Source organism: Ictalurus furcatus, chromosome 5 (genome assembly GCF_023375685.1).
Source record: "Ictalurus furcatus strain D&B chromosome 5, Billie_1.0, whole genome shotgun sequence".
NCBI classification, from domain to species: Eukaryota; Metazoa; Chordata; class Actinopteri; order Siluriformes; family Ictaluridae; genus Ictalurus; species Ictalurus furcatus.
The window spans coordinates 12,389,894-12,409,495 of NC_071259.1; the positions used below are offsets into that span (position 1 = coordinate 12,389,894).

A 19,602-nucleotide genomic window follows, 5' to 3' on the forward strand; every position below is an offset into this window, starting at 1 on the left:
TTAAAGCTCATAAAGTGTTGCTTTAATTGGAAAGCTTTGTTGCATTTTCCAAAGCAAATTATAGGCAGATGCACATACTTTAATAAAGAGTCTAATATTGGTTTGTGCAATCAAAAGTTATTGTCACCTTTTTTAAATTGACATTTTGCAAACTCAAGATCATTTTGATCATGTTCTAGCATCTCTCTCTCAATCTTGAATGAACTGACCTTCCCCTTGAACAATGAAACTACTTTTAATGGATTAAATTTAATGGATAAATTAGGAAATAATTGTGTTCTGTATTAGGCTAGGTAAGATTTAATGATAATGACATGTCTTCTTTATTATCGTTATTGTTACTGCAGTGACTTATGAATTGTCTGTGACTTGTATTTACAGATGGAAAATCTACAATGCAACATGTTAAAATTTAATCTCATAATATATATATTCTATGTGAGCAAAGTGCTAAACAATGCAAAAAAAAAAAAAAAAAAAATTAATAGATATATCCATCAACATTCCCTACAAAACGGTTGGCAGGTAAGCCTGTCCAGAGCCATGTGACCAGAGAACACAAACAAAAAAAAGTAGAGGTTATAGATATAGTGCAAAACCCATCTTCCTGAAATGAGCCAAGCCTGTAAAGAGAGTGAAGCTTGCAAAATCAATGTGAATTAGTTTTTAATATTCTGGTAATAAATGTCAACGTGTTTGTGCCTTCCACTATGATAGACTCACACTGATGTTCCTTCCCTAGGCTGGGCTTTTCATGTTGGTTTTCTTTTTTGGTCGCTTTTATCGAGAAGTGACGGCAGGTTTAATCGAGGAAGCAGGCAATTCATCAATCCTAAAGGAGCTAGTGTTGCTGGCCTGACAGGGTGCACATGGTTTTAGACCAACCTGAACCTGGCCAGCTGTCAACACACACACATACACACACACACAGCCCCTCACAACTAAGGTGAATCCAGCTGTCTGCTCCAAACCCCAGACATGGTCTTCAGGTTATCTCCCAGTTAATGAAGACACATTAATAAACCAGTATAAGGTAGAGTGAGGATAGAAAGAATTAAAAGAAAAATCAGTCTACATACTGTTCATACATCTGCAGTCAGTAGCCACGTGAACATGGCTACTGAAACAAATGCTAATGGTTCATCAAAGCCATAGGTCATGTCATGAAGAGATGGTGGCACGGCATATGTCTGCCAGTCAATCAAATGCAATTGCCAAAGAGACAGATTTCCAGCAATGCAATCACAGCAATTCAGTTGACAGAACCTTCTTCAGTCATCACAGCCTCACTTTATGTCAAGTCAATCTGCCATCACCAGCCAAGTCAAAAAGCAGTGGTAATGAGAGTCACTGAGATTAAGATAAAGTAGAAAAGGTGATAATGAGAATATGGAATATATAGAAAATGTCTGCAAACAGAACAATTCAATGCATTGGTATGCAACTCTTTGTGGAAAACCTATATATATATATATTTTTTATATGTAAACATTTTTAAAAACAAATGAAATATGATGCTTCAGTTAACACAGCTTCTATAATAGAAAGACTGATAAGTATCCCTCAGGGCAGTTAAACTCTCAGCTCACCATAGAAGTGCAGATCATGTTCACCACATGGGGTCTCTCTATAGCTAGAGAAGACACAAAACCAGCTCAGCTGCACACTCTTAGGTCCTCACTCAGTATAGCAGAACAATGAAGACAGCCAGTGAATGTAAGAGGTCGGCAGGACCTCTTCATGAATCTCTTATCTCACGTGTCTCAGTGTTGAATATTTAATCACACCAGTGCTTAATGCATGTCAATATAACAGCCATGTGATGAGTAATTACAGACAGCTGGTAAATGCTCTCAGGTGGCTAGAGTAGGTTTCTGTGGGAAGTCTGTGTTCACTCTTTCAAATGATTGTGCCATTTGTTCTTTCCAACACGTCCTTGTTATGGAGTGACTAGAACAGAAGCTATCTGATATATGGCATCATATGTACCTTATTTTCAGCATTCTGATTCACTCTTTTTGTTGGAAAGTTGCTGGCATGCTGACACTCATCACAGCATCTATCAACACTGCCATTTAACATGTTATATTTGACATTAATAATTGTGGATTCACAGAAAACTAATATTGTTTGTGCAGTTACAGTTTGCCATAATAACTGGCACAAACAAAAAATTAGAGTAGGTGTTTTGACCATAAACCATGCACCAGAGCTGAAGGTGGATGTGAGACACCATATCACCTCCACCTGCCTCCTAAAAATGAAGAAGCATTCCAGATTTGAATAACACTTTCAATCTAAATAAACCACAGAAGCAAGTATACGTTTGCATATTTTTTCACTTTGTGGAGAGAAAACCTATGGAGGAGCACCTGTATCTAGATAAGTTTTTTGTGCTATAATGCTCCAGTGAAAACTCAGAGGTGGTGGCTAGTCAGGAGGATTAACACATAAAGGTAAGTTAAACAGTGTGTGAACAAAGTAAATTGTTACTGAGATTAGCTAGTTGTTTTATAGCCCAGTGGTGTCCAGTGTCCCTAAACAGCAGCTGTTGTAGACAAGTATTAATATTTAAGATTTCATGAGTTGTTTGTTCTTTGATACAACCAGGAAACTGGCTAGTTAATGAGCTAACATTAGCTATGTCTGTTCATAACAGTAGCTTGCATAGTTAAATAGCTATGCTCATAGTTCCAAATTAACAGCTAACAAAATGCAAAAAAAAAAACAAAAACAAAAAAAAACCTTTTTTTTTTTGGTATTTTTACTTAAGTTAAAATTTTTAAATACTTGGACATGTATTTAGGAATCAACAGTTAAAGAACTTAAAGGACAGTAAAGTTGTAGTTAAGTAACAATTTCTATTAAGAAATTTGATCTGATTTGAAATTTGATGAAATTTGAAGAAATCTGAGTGACTTTAGAAATGAGTTTGCTATCCATGTCTTCCCCCCACAAGTCTCCTTAAAAGAAAGAAGAAAAAAATAACAACAACAATGGCATCCTCATTACAAATAACAATAACTCAATAACAATAACAATGCTTTTATTACTATATTACTTTTACAATCAAGTGTGGAATCGACGTCTTGCACAAAAAGAGAAAATGTGAGCTATTACTTACTTCCGTATTTCAAAATGGATGGATATAAGGTGGATTCAAGGTGGATATGACTTGGTTAAGGCATTCATGTACATTACAAATCTCAACTGATGTAGTTCTGGTCTGTGCTCTTTTCTGAGATGTTGGAGATTGGGGACTCTGACAGTGAAAATTAGACAACAAAGCACAAGAATAAATGGTAAATGGTCTGCACTTATATAGCACCTTTTAACCTTAGTGGTTCTACGAAGCATGTTATACTGTTTCTCATTCACCCCTTCACACACACACCATGCAAGGTATTAGCCTGGCATCGGGAGCAACTTGGAGTTCAGTATCTTGCCCAAGGATGCTTTGGCATGTGGGCCAGGGATTGAACCACTAATCTTATGATTGGTGGCCAACCCGCGCTACCACCTGAGCCACAGCCACCCAAAATATAGTTGAGGGTAATAGGATGTCTAGTTTGTAAATTTCAGATTGCATGTTAAAAGATTAAAAAGTTATACTACATCTTCAAAAGATCATGTGTAACATACAGAAAAAACAGTAGTTAACAACAACAAAAAAGACTGGTGCATAGTAAATATTAGTACATTTATTGATTTAGCATATGCTTTTATCCAAAGTGACTTACAAATGAGAAAATACAAGCAAAACGATATATCAAGTAGAGAACAATGTTCTCATACATGTTAATTAATAACATTAATAATGTTATCATACAAGATTTTTAATTGAGTTCTAGAGGAGCAAAGTGCAAAGAGGAGTGGTGTAAAAGCCAGTTTAAGTGCAGATTTTTTTATTTTGGGGGGGGGGGGGCAAGTAGTAGGGGTTAATTAAGTGTTCACAGAAGAGGTGGGTCTTTAGTCATTTTTTGAAGATAGTGATGGATCTGCTGTCTGGATTGAGGTTGGAAGTTCATTCCACCACTGAGGGAAGTTTCTGGAATGGGACCTCATGATTTGCTGAGTAGGCACTACCAGACCTCAGGGAACATAAACCTCAAGGAGAGTGTTTAGGTAGGGGGTGCTGTCCCAGATGAGGTCTTGTACATGAGCATCAAGGCTTTGAATTTGATGCGAGCAGCTACAGAAGGCCAGTGAAGGGAGATGAAGAGACGTGTAACATGGGTCCATTTGGGCTGATTGAAAACAAGGCATGCTGTTGCATCATCTGAAAGGGTTTGAATGAGCTGGCTGGGGGGCCCAAGTATAGTGTGAAATATGATCAATAATATGCAACGCATCTACATCTATACATTCCTTCATTCAGGCCATCACAGTGAAATGAAGGAACTTAGTCTGGCATGTTCTGTGATAATACCATCTGTTTGTAACTAATCCCCACACACCTCCCCCACCCATCTTCTGAGTGCCTAGGGAAGGTTGTCATGGAGTCGATGACAATAAGCATGCTTTCTGAGCCCAGTGTGGTGCCACACACTCACACACACACACACACACACACACACACACACACACACACACAAACTCAAATTATCACCGCATCCACCTTGAGAAGTTTGCTATAGCTGGGCTATCAGTGTCAATACCGTATTGACATCTGTATCTGGTACTAATGGTTCGTCCTGTGTCACTGGAGCACCATCAAGTAGCCATTTGAAATTATTTGTAAACAATGCAGTTTAAATACTAAGTTATGTTTATTTTGCTGTGTTCAGTTAATACTTGACATTTCAGAAGAAGATATGTCTGCCTCATTAACACATGAGCATGTTATTTAATAAAAAAAAAATATATATATATCGTGTCAAACACATGGAAATGGGATACAAATTCTTACATCTCAAAAATGTAATCTCAAATCAAACTGCTTTGCCATTTCCATAGCTTAAAAATAGCTTGCAATGGATTTTTGGGCAGGTTGATACATTCTCCATTATCAATCAGGTGCTAGTGAATTACATTCTCTTACTCACTCATGGGGATCAGTATATCCACTGCCAGGCTGTGTGGTCTCTACAGCATCAAGATGGCTGCATAATTCCATGTTATACATACTTTAAAAACCCAATAAGCATATCCAACAGATTCTGCTGGCATGATTTGAGTACAATTTACTCCTTAAAGGGAAGGAACAACAGGAAATCAATACAAAGTTCTGACTGATAACCTGTATCCTATGATAAAGCATTTCTATCCTGATGATAGTGGTTCCTACCAAGATGACAATGTCCCCATCCACAGGATATTAGGGCTCATTGAATGGTCTGATAAGAATGAAAATTATGTAAATTATATGCCAAGGCCTTTGCAGTCACCATAGCTCAACCCAGTTGATCACATATCAAGATTTTGGGCTGGCCTGTTAGACATTGCTCTCCACCACCAACATCAAAACAACAAGTGATGAAATTTTTGGAAGAACAGTTTTCATCCCTCCAGTACTGTTCCAGAGAGTTGTGGAATCTAATCCAAGGTGCAAGGAAGCTGTTCTGTTGGTTTCTGGGGGCCCAACACCTTACTGTTTTATTTTTCTGTCAGCTGTTATTATGTGCTTGAATGTTAGAAACAGATATGACTAATATATTCTTAATTCATTGGAAGAAGCTTAATAGTCCACTGTGGCTTCCATGCACTTCCTTCACTTGCGATCAGATAAATAAATGGAGTAATTTCTATAAGGGTCAATGGTCAATAAAACATGCTCATTGACAGGATGTGGTATTTATGAACTGAACTGCAACTCAGATTTATTTCCCTCAATGGGGCTGACTTCTGGAATGTTCATTTACATCAGCATTTGCCCATGTTTGGTCTGGCCAAGTAGTGAATTTTTAAAAGGTTGGCATCAATCATGTGAAACCAATTGTCACATTTAATGAAGACTTCCCTTCATTTGCAAAGGTTGACTCCAGATGCAGAGAAAAAAGCAAGGGGACATGACTTTTATTGAATCAAGATATTTCACAAATAGTGATAAACTGAAGGGAGATGTTGCTACACTCTCTTTTTTGAAGTGGGCCTTGACCACCTTGGCTGTCAAAAGCAGCAAACAATACAGGATGATTCCTATCCAAGTGTAAGTTTCAGAGTGACTTTGACAAGGGCCAAATTGTGATGGCTAGATGACTGGGTCAGAGCAGCTCCAAAATGGCAGGTCTTGAGGTGTGTGCAGCTAGCACCTACCAAAAGTGGTCCAAGAAAGGACAACCGGTGAACCAGCGACAAGGTCATGGGTGCCCAGGGTTCATTGGTGTGCATAGGGAACAACATAACGTATGTTTTCTTTTATATCATGTGGATGGCTAGGTACCTGTGCATTGCTTACCTGGTCAAGAGGTGGCACCAGGATGCACTATGGGAAGAAGACACGCTGGTGGAGGCAGTGTGATTCTCTGGATAATGTTCTGCTGGGGACCCTTGGGTCCTGACATTCATGTGGATGTTACTTTGACACATACCACCTACCTAAACATTTTTGCATAACAAGTATATCCCTTAATGGCAATGGTATTCCCTAATGGCAGTAGCCTCTTTCAGCATGATAATGCACCTGCCAAACTGCAAAAATAATTCAGGAATGGATTGAGGAACATGACAGAGAGTTCAATATGTTGACGTGGCCTCCAAATTACCAAGATCTCAATTAATTTATTTATTTATGTTTGTTTGTTTTCATTCAGTCACTTTCATATGTTATGCTATCATTCAGGTATGCTATCTATACTGTATTTTATATTCATTCGGTACAAGCAATACTTACTAAAAGAACTTGATAAATTGGCAAGATTCCATCTCTCATAATTTAACTATTATATCTATAATATACGAATATCTGTGTTTGAAAACTGACCTGACATATAATTTCAGTGTTGAAAATACAGAATTTTGTAGACATTTACCTGACAGAATCACAGGAGCAGTGCAAGTCTATGCTTGATGTGTTTTTAAAATTCTGTTATGATTGTTGCTATGACAACTGATATCATGTGACAAATGTTGTCTGAGGCAAATTCTTGGCTCAGAGATTAAAGTCACAGCAGATTTTTGAGTAATCCATGGAGTTTTAAGGCAAGAAATATTATTATTGATATTACTATGTTGTCAAAATTCCATAGGAAATGCATATGGGTTATTTAGACCCTCTTGATGAAGACTTGGGGTAGAGATACGAAAATCTAACTTTTTCCCAACCTATGGCCAAGAAATATGAAAATGACATTGACAAATGAACTGCTTTATGCATTCTAGGATTAAAGGACCAGGATAAAGTATTTCTGCATATGTTATAGCATGAACAAGCACATTGGTTCGTCTTAAATTCAAGTAATCTATAAAAAGGGGTTCGGTAATAACCTACTGTGAATCACATATTACAATTATCATGTTAGCCAGAACAACATATTATAAGAATGTAATTTGTACCTCCTACACACAATTCACAGTAGTTATATTTATGGATATCTTTAAATACCAGACAAATCAAATTCAATTAATGGGTGTAAATCACATTGCCAAATCCCTCTATTACACACACCTTTTATTGGTGGCTGATGAAAAATACAACCACACTACAGCAGAGAGGCAAAAGTATGACTTTGTGTAGAACATCTGTCAAGGTTTGGACAGATAGGAGAAATCCTTTAGAAAGGGAAGACAAGGATAAAAATATCAGTGAAGAAGCATGTGGGCTGAGATAGAGGACTGTGAAGGCTGGTGTTTTGACACTTATCTGAGTTCCTCCATGACAACACCTCAACATGCAATTCGGAGCTGGTGGCCCACAGTGTGTAGAAAACTCCTTTCTGCAGTTGCACCTTATGCACGTTTCATTAGGCTCCTTTAAGCTGTGTGTCAAAAAGAAAATGGGAGGAATCTCAGAGACTGTGACAGCAGAAACTCTGAGAGAACAGATCTTGCCTGGTAATGCTATCACGGATGGCATTACTCAGTTTACATTTATATCATGTGTGAGCAAAATTTCTAACTTTTTGTTTGTTTGTTTGTTTGGAGAGGTGTGGATGAGAGAAGTGTTATGGGGAGATTTGCCTGTGAGGTGAAATCAGTTGAAGAAGTAAGTGATGGGAGATGCTGCCAAAACAGTTCACATACTGTGCAATGTATGCTCTGTTTGAGGACTGAGATCTCAGCTTTTGTGTAAAGAGTTTATGCTTTATAGTAGATGTAACCTTTTCCATGAAACAGGAAGAGGAATCCATGTGTAAGAATTCAGGTGGGACTAGAATCCTTATATATGGATTCCTAGAATTCTTCAGCATACTTACACTAGGCCCGGTTGCCTTTTGCCTTGCCCAACCACAACTGTTCCCCCCTCCCCATTCCCCTGCTATTCTGCACTCACATTGCACTTAACGTTGCAGGCCTGAACACACTTACGTCATTACGATGCAGCTTTTTGTTTACAAGAAAACAGGAAGAAAAGCGCTCTCACACAGCACAATGGAGTCCATCATTGTAATGTTATTTATTTTAAAACATACTTTTTCAGCTTAGCTTTTACTTTTTTTTTTTTTTTTTGGCTGTTGGTATGTATGCTTATTTTTATGATTTGTATCTATACATTATTATGTTTTTTTTTTAGGTAAAGCCCCTTTAGTTTAGCTAGTTTAGTTTAGCCTCACACCGCCAGGGTCGGGGGTTCGATTCCCACTGTGGCCCTGTGTGTGTGGAGTTTGCATGTTCTCCCAGTGCTGCGGGGGTTTCCTCCGGGTACTCCGGTTTCCTCCCCCAGTCCAAAGACATGCATGGTAGGCTGATTGGCGTGTCTAAAGTGTCCATAGTGTATGAATGGGTGTGTGAGTGTGTATGTGATTGTGCCCTGCAATGGATTGGCACCCTGTCCAGGGTGTACCTCGCCTTGTGCCCGATGCTCCCTGGGATAGGCTCCAGGTTTCCCCGTGACCCTGAAAAGGAGTAAGCGGTATAGAAGATGGACGGATGGATGGATTATTGTGGCTTATTTGGAGTCGTTTGGAGCACGGTAAAACACATCCCCCTCACATACCTTATAGACTGCCTAATAGATGCATCACTTATGCAGTACAGCGATTTTCACTAATTGTGCTGCACGTATCAGAAAACCTTTAGGGAGGCAGCTGACAGTCATATCACTGATGTCATATTTCGAGTTTCGTGTTCAGCCATGGTTAACTATCACACTAGATGCATCCTCTGCCTGAGTCCAACTGAACCATGCCCGAGCCCACCTCTTCAAGTCAAGCGAACTGGACTTTGGGGGTCAAATGTGTTTGGGCACAGTACAGATTGTCTAGTGTGAGTACACACCACCATGATGTTTATTAAACTACTAAACACAAACAAAGGAAGCACAAAACATACATATAGTGAGACAAGCTAAACTAGGACTAATAATATAAACAGAAAAAGCTATGCAAATGAATTGAGAGAATATAATGAGTTAAGTTATGGCTCACAGGTTAATGCAAGGATTCACAGACAAGGTCAAGGTAAAGTGCAACAAGTGAAATAATACACTGTCAGAGTGAAATTAATAGTTACGTTATGATTTGGTGAAATGAGCCACAGGTCTTAAAGGTCAAGAACTGGTTATATGATGCTGGAGGTGTCACTCCAAAGGTGCTAGAGCCAGCACCTTATGACCAGCACCTGGCTATGGGGGTGTGGTGCTGGAGGATTGTCATGGTGAAAGCAGCAGCACATACACCTTAAAGGTGGGAGGTGGTGTTTCTAGGGTTTCAGGGTCTTGCAAGATACACTGCAGGCCTGACAATACATGCCAAGTTGGTCATATGCAAAACTGAGTTAGGTATTCCAATATTGCAGCATTTATGCAATTTAATTCATTGAAAGGTCACATGAAGCAAGGAGTTGAGTTTCACATTTTTCACATTGAGTCACCAGACCTAAATTCTGGTGTGCCCTTAAGATGACCATTGACTTGGACCTGCCATCCACTCATGGAGCCACCTCTCCTCCAGCAATTTAATGAAAAATGCAAGGTTAGTAACAAGTAAAGCAGTATAATGGCATTAATTTGATTGGGGAATTGACTGAGGAGTCCTTGGGATATTTGGCCTTCAGAAGAAACTAAAGACTCAGTTTCCCCTGGTTTCTGTAGTAACAGTGGAGTTACCAACTTAGATTTTGTCCATTAAACTTTAAGTAATTTAATTAAATTACTATTTATTTATTTATTTATTTATTTTTTGTATAGCACTTTTACCACTACTACTACTACTACTACTACTACTACTACTACTAATAATAATAATAATAAGAAGAAGAATGATAATAATAATAATAAAAAATATATAATAATAAATATGCAAGAGAACAATAGTGTAGGGCTGCAAGTAACGATTATTTTCATAATCGGTTAGGTGGCCGATTATTTATTTGATTAATCGATTAATCTGATGGGGCGGAGAAAACTTTCAGTACCATTTTTTTTGTTTATTTAAAATAAAATCCACAAACTGAGTTTTACAAATATAAACTTCAGACTTAAATTTTACACAACTGTTTGTCCAAAACAGAAAAGAAACCAACACACACACACACACACACACACACACACACACACACACACACACACCAGAATATATATTATTAATTTAGGACTGTAGTTTAATTCGGTTTAATATAAAAATAATACTTAATAATAGTTTAATACAAAATAAATTTGATATTATATATATATATATATATATATATATATATATATATATATATATATATATATATATATATATATATATATATGTGTGTTTGTGTGTGTGTGTGTGTGTGTGTACATTTTATTTTATCGTATTTATGCATTATTTTTATGGATGCACAAAAAGCACCGAATTAAACTACAGTCCTAAATTAATAGTAAAACTAACTTTCACTGCACCTTGTGGGTTCTGTTACTCAGGGTCTTCAGACATATTATTTTACTTGTGTTTACTTTTGATCATAATGTTTTAATTAGACATTACAGATCTTACTCACGCTCCGTCTGTGTATCGGCGCGTCTACACTGCGCGTGATCAACAACTAACACATCACTTACGTTATAACAAACAACAGAATTTACACTGCAAGCACGCAAATACAGCATATAATGACAATAAACTTGAATTAAACTAAACCTTTTAAGCAGCTTGCACCAGTTTCCCCTGCCCCTTACACACAGTGGAGCATTTTGGATATAAACATAACTTTGTTCTCGTGCATCAGTCTGATTTCCACGCTGTATAAAATGCTCTCCTGCCTTAGAGGACTTGGAGGGTACACACTTTCTTCCTCAGTCACATGACGTTCCCTTTCAAAGCGAACTTTGACGTTGCATTTAGCATAACAGTATGGGAAGCACCCTTGCGCGCGTGACCGGTATCTGAAGCTTGTGTAAAATCATGCCTCTACGTATAGGCAAAAGGCGAATGTGGCAGCCCCCCCCCCAGAGGGCCAGGGAGGCCGGGCTGCTTGAGCTACAGCCTGCTAAGAGGCCTGATCTAAGAATGATCATAAAAGCAAAGCAGGCAAGGAAGGAACGGTCCAGATGGGCCACGGAGGGACTTATCAGGGGATATGGGGTTAGGGCAGATAGCCACCAATGCTACTGTAGGGCCTGTCCTGGCCAAGACCATCCCACGTTTTCAGCCTTTTCTGATCAGCGAGTTGTCACAGGGCAACGGAAATCTGATGTTTTCCCTCCAACAGAATGTGGAAAAGCTAACATCACTGAAAGACTATTTGGCAGCATGGAAACTACTGCCAAATGTGTCTCCATGGGTTCTGTCTATCATAGAAAAGGGTTACCGGGTCCAGTTCAGAGCTTGACCCCCCCGGTTCAGAGGTGTGCTCACCACAGTTGTCAGCACAGAGCAGAGCCCAATGTTAGTGCAGGAAGTAAGTTCCCTTGTGGACAAAGGGGTCATAGAACATGTACCCCGTTCCCTAAGGGAGGGAGGTTTTTACAGCCGTTATTTCCTGGTCTGCCAAAAAGATGGGCGTATGCGGCCAATTTTAGATCTGCGTCATCTGAACCGTACTCTTCGGACAAACAGGTTCAAGATGCTGACACTAAAACTTATCATGTCACAGATTCAGTTCGAGGACTGGTTTGTGATGATAGATCTGAAAGATGTATATTTCCACATAGGAATATCACCCAGTCACAGGAAGTTCCTGAGGTTTGTGTTTGGAGACAACACATACCAATTTTGGGTTCTTCCCTTCAGGCTAGCTTTATCCCCTCGCATCTTCACAAAGTGCATGGATGCTGCTCTGGCTCCCTTGCGACTCCAATGCATCTGTGTACTATACTACCTGGACGACTGGTTAATTCTAGCACGATCCAGGGAACAGGTGGTTCAACATCGAGATGTTGTTCTCACCCACATGAGGAGCTTGGGGCTCAGGTTGAACCTCAAGAAAGTATGCTTTCTCCAGTCCAGAGGACAACTTTTCTAGGGGTTATATGGGATTCTACTACGATGAGGGCGTTTCTGTCCCCAACATGCGTAGGATCGATCCTATCAACTTTTAGCAAGATAAAGCTAGGTCTGGGCATCCCCTCCAGTCTCTACGAGAGACTGTTGGGCCTTATGGCAGCAGCAGCCAACATCATACCATTGGGCCTATTGCACATGAGACCGTTTCAATGGTGGCTGAGAACTCGGGGGTTTCATCCGAGGATGAAACCTCTGAGAGTAATCAGTGTCATGCGGCGATGCCTACGTGCTCTGAGTATTTGGAGGTGTCCGCAGTTTCTAGCCTCGGGTCACACTCTGGGGGCATCTCCTTACCACAAGACGGTAATGACAGATGCGTCCCTCACGGGCTGGGGTGCAGTCTTAAATGGCTGTCCAGCTCACAGTCTTTGGAGTGGCTCTCATCTGGAGTGGCATATAAATCGCCTAGAGATGCGGGCTGTATTCCTAGCACTGAATTTCTTTCTTCCTCCGTTGAGAGGTCACCATGTTAGTTGTGTCAGACAACACAGTGGTGGTCTCATATATCAACCACCAGGGAGGGTTACGTTCACGCCCCCTGTTCAGGCAGGTGCAACTAATCCTTCTCTAGGCAGAGGGAAAGTTCTTGTCAGTGAGTGCAATGTACATTCCGGGCAGCCGGAATGTAGGGGCAGACATCCTGTCGAGGCAGGGGCTGAGGCCCGGGGGTTGGAGGCTCCATCTACAAGTGGTGGAGTCCATGTGGCGGAGGTTCGGACAAACGGAAGTGGATGTGTTCGTCTCTGAGGAGACAACACACTGCCCGCTGTGGTACGCCCTCAGTCCTCCCACACCACTGGGGCTGGAAGCCATGGTGCACACGTGGCCGAGGTCATGTCCGTATGCTTTTCCCCCGATTGCTCTGCTCCCACAAGTTGTAGCGAGAGTTCGCCAAGACTGTCTGCTGCTAGTAGCACCTTATTGGCCAGCTCGAATATGGTTCTCGGAGATAATTTCCCTGCTCGACGTTACTCCTTGGGAGAGTCCCATCCGCAGGGATCTACTGTATCAAGCCAGAGGGCTGATTTATCACCTCGGCCAGAACTATGGAAACTGTGGGTCTGGCCCTTGAGGGGCACCAGCTCAAAGATTCTGGTCTCACAACTGAGGTTGTAGAGACCATGTTAAACTCTAGAGCACCATCCACAAGGAAATTGTATGCGCTCAAGTGGCGGCTTTTTGTCTCGTGGTATGAGGAACGTCAGCTAGACCCAGTGAACTGCGCAATAGCTACAGTCCTGGAGTTCTTAAAAGAACGTTTTTCAGCAGGGTTGGCTCCTTCTACAATCAGGGTTTATATGGCCGCCATTTCGGCCAGCCACACCCCTGTTGATGGAGCCTCTGTGGGGTTCGAACTGCGAGGTTCATGCGTGGTAAAGTGTCTTCATCGGCTGCCCACCCTGTGGTGTTGCAGGCTTTCTGCACTCCTCCGTTCCTCACACCAGAACAAGAGAGGATGCACCTGCTGTGTCCAGTAAGGGTTCTATGTTCTTACGTCACCGCGTATGTTCTCTGTTCTTACGTCCGCCAGTGGCGTAAGTTGGAGCAGCTGTTGGTCTGCTTTGGCAGCGACAGTAAAGGTGATGCTGTGTCAAAGCAGCGCATCTCTAATTGGATAGTGGAAGCAATCTCTATGGCTTACGAGGCGCGCGGTCTCGCCACGCCTCTGGGCATAAGAGCTCATTCCACCAGGGCGGTCGCCTCCTTGAAGGCTTTGTCCAAGGGGTTTCCTTGCAGGATGTGTGTGCTGCTGCAGGATGGTCTACGCCACACACATTCATTCGTTATTACAGCCTGGATATTCATTCCACCCTGGGCTCGAGTATATTGCAGTGACCCTCAGGCTTGGGTCTTTTTGAACAGGCCGTACCTTGACGGAGTACGGAGTGACGGAGTGAGTATTCCCGTTCCCATACTGTTATGCTAAATGCAACATCATTTCCCTTTGAAAGGGAACTTCGCGATTACGTATGTAACCCTGTTCCCTGAGAAGGCAACGAGACGTTGCATAGCTTTGTCATACCAGGGCAGGCCTGTGAATTGCGTCTTGACTTCAGATAATAGAGGCTGGCGGCGTGGTTCACAGGTGCCATATATATATCATGCGACGCGCTTAATTGCCACGTCACCTGATCATGTTAGGCCTATAAGTAGGGGCATGATTTTACACAAGCTTCAGATATCAGTCACGCGCATGCAAGGGCACTTCCCATACTGTTATGCTAAACGCAACGTCTCATTCCCTTCTCAGGGAACAGGTTTGCATGTGTAACCCTGACGATTTCGCCTCCATCTGATGATGATTGAGGTCATGTTGGGAATAAAAGGTAACGCTAACAGAAAGTAAACTGAATAAAGTCATTGTTATTGACTCTGGGAGTCTGCTAATGCTAGCGTGCGTATGACATCATGCGCCGTATACTTCCGGAGAGTAAAAAAAAATGCTAGTGTTCTATATTAGTTGATATTACCTTTCTAAAATCCACACACTAGACGGTAGTGCAAAGTGCATAGTGTAAGTGTATAGTACTTCATTTGGGACACAACTTTAGTATTTACTCTCCGAAGTGTGTTTTCGGAACAGAAGTAATGTAATGAGTAAATTTCCCCCGCGCCGCATGCAGACCAACTAATTGATAATGAGATTCCTTGACAACGATTTTCATAATCGACTATTATCGATTTTTTAGTATTATATTATATTATTTGTTGCAACTCTACAATAGTGATGCTTTGCAAGCACCACTAATAATAATATGCAGTATAGTGTTACGCCACGGCCAGCAGATGGCACTGTGGCGCTGCTTACTAGAGACTGAACTGGGTGAAGTGGACACGTCGCGCGATATTATTTGTAGCTAGATACCTGAGAGTCACCAGTATTGGGGATGTAACATCTAGGTTTAGCATGCTAAGCGGTCTTTGTTGTCATGTCCCGTTTCCTGCCTCGATTCTAGTTTCATGTTTACTCACTAGTCCCGTATAGACCACGCTCCCTGTGTTTGGTTTTTGCTTGTTTGTTTATGAATAACGACAGCGCTCCTGCGCTTACTTCCTGCCAACTGTCCTGTTTCGTAACATATAGTATGCAAGAGAACCTCTGAGCTAACAAAAATAATTGTTTATTATAGGTTATATAAAAGCCTCTGAAATAGGAACGTCATTTTACAATGAAAGCTTAGCATGAAACTGTTTTAGACTACATATTATCAGAACACTGAGATATTATACTTCCAGCACTAACTAGAAGATTATCTTTTTGAGTCAGATATTTAATTAAATGGAGTAAGATACAGTATCTCACAAAAGAGAGTACCCCTCACATTTTTGTAAATATTTGATTATATCTTTTCATGTGACACCACGGATGAAATGACACTTTGCTACAATGTAAAGTAGTGAGTGTACAGCTTGTATAACAGTGTAAATTTGCTAACAAGTCACATGACACTGGGGAGGGAAAATGGCTAATTGGGCCCAATTTGGACATTTTCACTTAGGGGTGTACTCACTTTTGTTGCCAGCGGTTTAGACATTAATGGCTGTGTGTTGAGCTATTTTGAGGGGACAGCAAATTTACACTGTTATACAATATGTACACTCACTACTTTACATTGTAGCAAAGTGTAATTTCTTCAGTGTTGTCACATTAAAAGATATAATCAAATATTTCCAAAAATGTGAGGGGTGTACTCACTTTTGTGAGATTCTGTATATAAATCATATATAAAACATGCATTTCCTTCGACTGCACCTATTTCCTTCTGGTCATAGGAGAGCAGTGGGCTAAGTAATTAAAGCAGTTTTGGTGACCCCGACGTGAAAGGTCTTACGTGATTTAACAACTCAAATCTGGTTAGCATTTACTGTCAGGATTCATTCCTACAGTTCTGGTAATACGTGTAAAAATACTTTCCCAAAGTGCACATTGTAACAGTCTGTTTAAGTCAAAACCCGTCTGATAGAAATATCCAGATGTGTCTAAGTGGTCTGTAGTCTGCGGCATAGTAAAGTGCCGCTAAACGCCCTATATTCAGTAATCTGGTGAGAATTTAAGATTGAATACAGTTTCACACACCGGTTCATAGTTAGTACCTGACACAATAAAATTAAATATCCATTGTGCAAAACCTTTAAAAAATCAGAAACAGTCTCATTAAGAAACTCATTCTCCTGCTGATTGTGACCATATGAGCATAATATAATATATTTCTAAGACTTGAATTAGCAGGAAGTCCTTGACACCATGTCGAAAAAATTTGTGCCTGCACTTTGGTTTACCCCCTCTAAGGTAAGACAAACTCGTCTTGCTCTTAGCAGCGTATTGCACCAACTGCTCAACAGATGATCTCATCACCACCACCCTACATCTGGCCCATCTGTTCATAGACTTCAGTTCAGCATTCAACACAATTATTCCCCAGCACCTGATTGGAAAGCTGAACCTACTGGGCCTGAACACCTCCATCTGCATCTGGATCCTGGACTTCTTTACTGGGAGACCTCAATCAGTCTGGATCGGGAACAGCATCTCCAGCACCACCGCACTGAGCACAGGGGCCCCTCAGGGCTGTGTGCTCATGCATGGCTGTTCACTCTGCTGACTTCTGACTGTGCAGCAGTGCACCTCTCCAATCACATCATCAAGTTCACCGATGACACGACCCTGGTGGGTCTCATCAGCAATAACAATGAGTCAGCATACAGAGAGGAGATGCAGCAGCTAATGGACTGGTGCAGAGCCAACAAGCTGTCTCTGAATGTGGACAAAACAAAAGTTGTTGACTTCAGGAGAGCATGGAGCGACCACTCTCCACTGAACATCGGTGGCTCCTCCATGGAGATTGTCAAGAACACCAAATTCCTTGGTATTCACTTGATGGAGAACCTCACCTGGTCCCTCAACACCAGCTCCATAACCAAGAAAGCCCAGCAGCATCTCTGCTTTCTGTGAAGGCTGAAGAAAGCCCATCTCTCAACTCTCATCCTCGCCACGTTCTAAAGAGGAACTGTTGAGAGCATCATGGGCAGCTGCATCACTGTCTGGTTCGGAAATTGCACCTTACTGGATCGCAAGACCCTGCAGTGGATAGTGAAGACAGCTGAGAAGATCATTGGGGTCTCACTCCCCTCCATCACAGACATTTACACCGCACGCTGCAACCGCACAGCCGGCAGCATTGCTGAGGACCCCACACACCCCTCACACACACTCTTCATCCTCCTGCCATCTGGAAAAAGGTGCTGAAGCATTTGGGGCCTCACGGCCAGACTTTGTAACAGCTTCTTCCCCCAAGCCATCAGACTGCTCAGTACTCAGAGACTGGACTGACATACACGTGCACACACAGGCAGTCTCTGAACTGAACCCCACCCCCACTCCATTGCAATATTTGCACATTCCTGCATTGACATCTGCACTCCCATTTGCAAACTGCAAAACCCAAATTGCACTCCCATTGCACTATTTGCACATTCCTGCATTGACAGTTACATTTTTCTGCTACTGTATTATAAAAACATAGTATTTAATTTATTGTCACTATTATACACTTTACCTAGCTGCTACCAAAATAACTGCTATGTCCATATTTGGTATAAGCTAATCTACTGAATACTAAGTCATAGCATGTTATGATTACATTTATACCATTTTTTAATTATATTGTTACTCCTTGGATTGGCACCCTGTCCAGGGTGTACCCCGCCTTGTGCCCGATGCTCCCTGAGATAGGCTCCAGGTTTCCCGTGACCCTGAAGGAAGGATAAGCGGTATAGAAGATGGATGGATGGATGGATGGATGGATGGATGTTACTCCTTGGCACCTATCTTCTGCACTACCTATTATATCAGACACTTCCACACTAAAACTGTGTACTGTTTGGCGCTACACTGTCACTTACTGTGCATATTGTCCTGTTTTTAGTAGTACTGTACTGTCATGTTTTGTTAGCACACGTCTGCACGTGCACTTTGTGTAGTATGTTTGTAGATATTATTTAGTTCTGCGTCATCTCACGTGGTTAGTGTGTTGTTTTATGTAGCACCATGGTCCTAGAGGAATGTTGTTTTGTTTCACTGTGTACTGTACCAGCTGTATATGGTTGAAATGACAATAAAACCACTTGAACTTGAGCAGCAGGGAAAGCTATAGGTGCATGATATATATATATGTATGTATCACATCACCGTCTTATTTCAACTTGTCTCATCGTGATTGGTCCTAAATTGCCCCTACCCTAACTTTTTTGGAAGGTTTTGCATGGATCATTTTCAAAATAAATGTTTAGCTTCAAAAAACTATGCAGTTGATTAGACCAAACATCAAATACCTTGTCTTTATACGTTTTTAGTTTAAATATGTCACGAATCAAGGTTGAGCCAGAAGCAGGTGCAGATAATGACTTTTATTGAAGCAAACGTACTAAGAAACAAAGACACTAAGACAACTTGAAACAACACTGTGGCATGAAACAAAACACTGAGACATAAACAACATGAGTCTAAGACAACTTGGCATAATACTGTGGCAAACTAAACATAAACTAACAAGCTCAAGAAACATGGAACACAGCGGTCTAAGACAACGAAAGACAAACACATAGTGCAGACCAGGACTATATATACACGAGTGCTCATTAACCAAAACGTGAATCAGGTGCAGGTGGTCATGTGACAACTAGAGCAGTGCAGTGGCTGATGGGAAGTGGAGTCCAGAGTTTCTTGATACGTGACAAAATATAAGTCAACGTACATTTAAAAATCACTCCTCATTGTTTTTATTAGCATTTTCCATAATGTCTCAACTTTTTAGGCATTGGCAAAAAAAAAATTTAAAAACCCGAGTAGAAACAGTACAGTTGGGTTTTCTACAAACAGTAGAGGCATTAGGCCTCTATGATATGGTACCGATGCTACCATATCAACACTGAAAGGTACTGTTGGGGAAATGGAGCACGCTCTCTCCGGTTGCACCGATGACATAGCTCATATGAAGACTACTATCGAGTCTCTCACTGCGACCGTGACTCA

The 19,602-nt window shown here is 41.0% G+C and overlaps 2 long non-coding RNA genes across 7 annotated transcripts; one reads left to right on the forward strand and one right to left on the reverse strand.

Annotated features, from left to right (window-relative positions):
* Window positions 1-391: 391 nt before the first annotated feature.
* On the reverse strand, window positions 392-7,131 carry LOC128607690 (uncharacterized). Of its 3 annotated transcripts, none has more exons than XR_008385943.1 (7): window positions 6,972-7,131; window positions 6,398-6,537; window positions 3,125-3,262; window positions 2,373-2,963; window positions 1,590-2,254; window positions 1,080-1,350; window positions 392-899 (listed from the first exon to the last, which is right to left on the reverse strand). It is a non-coding gene; the product is annotated as an uncharacterized LOC128607690 (long non-coding RNA). The 3 variants fall into 3 exon arrangements; XR_008385944.1 differs by having other exon boundaries at window positions 392-623; window positions 724-1,350; XR_008385942.1 differs by having other exon boundaries at window positions 392-1,350.
* Window positions 7,132-7,235: 104 nt separating this feature from the next.
* On the forward strand, window positions 7,236-18,705 carry LOC128607691 (uncharacterized). 4 transcript variants are annotated; one of them, XR_008385948.1, is made up of 5 exons: window positions 7,236-7,992; window positions 8,085-9,070; window positions 9,167-9,363; window positions 9,527-10,070; window positions 18,266-18,705. It is a non-coding gene; the product is annotated as an uncharacterized LOC128607691 (long non-coding RNA). The 4 variants fall into 4 exon arrangements; XR_008385946.1 differs by having other exon boundaries at window positions 7,236-7,855; window positions 8,083-9,070; XR_008385945.1 differs by having other exon boundaries at window positions 7,628-9,070.
* The last annotated feature ends 897 nt before the right edge of the window (window positions 18,706-19,602 follow it).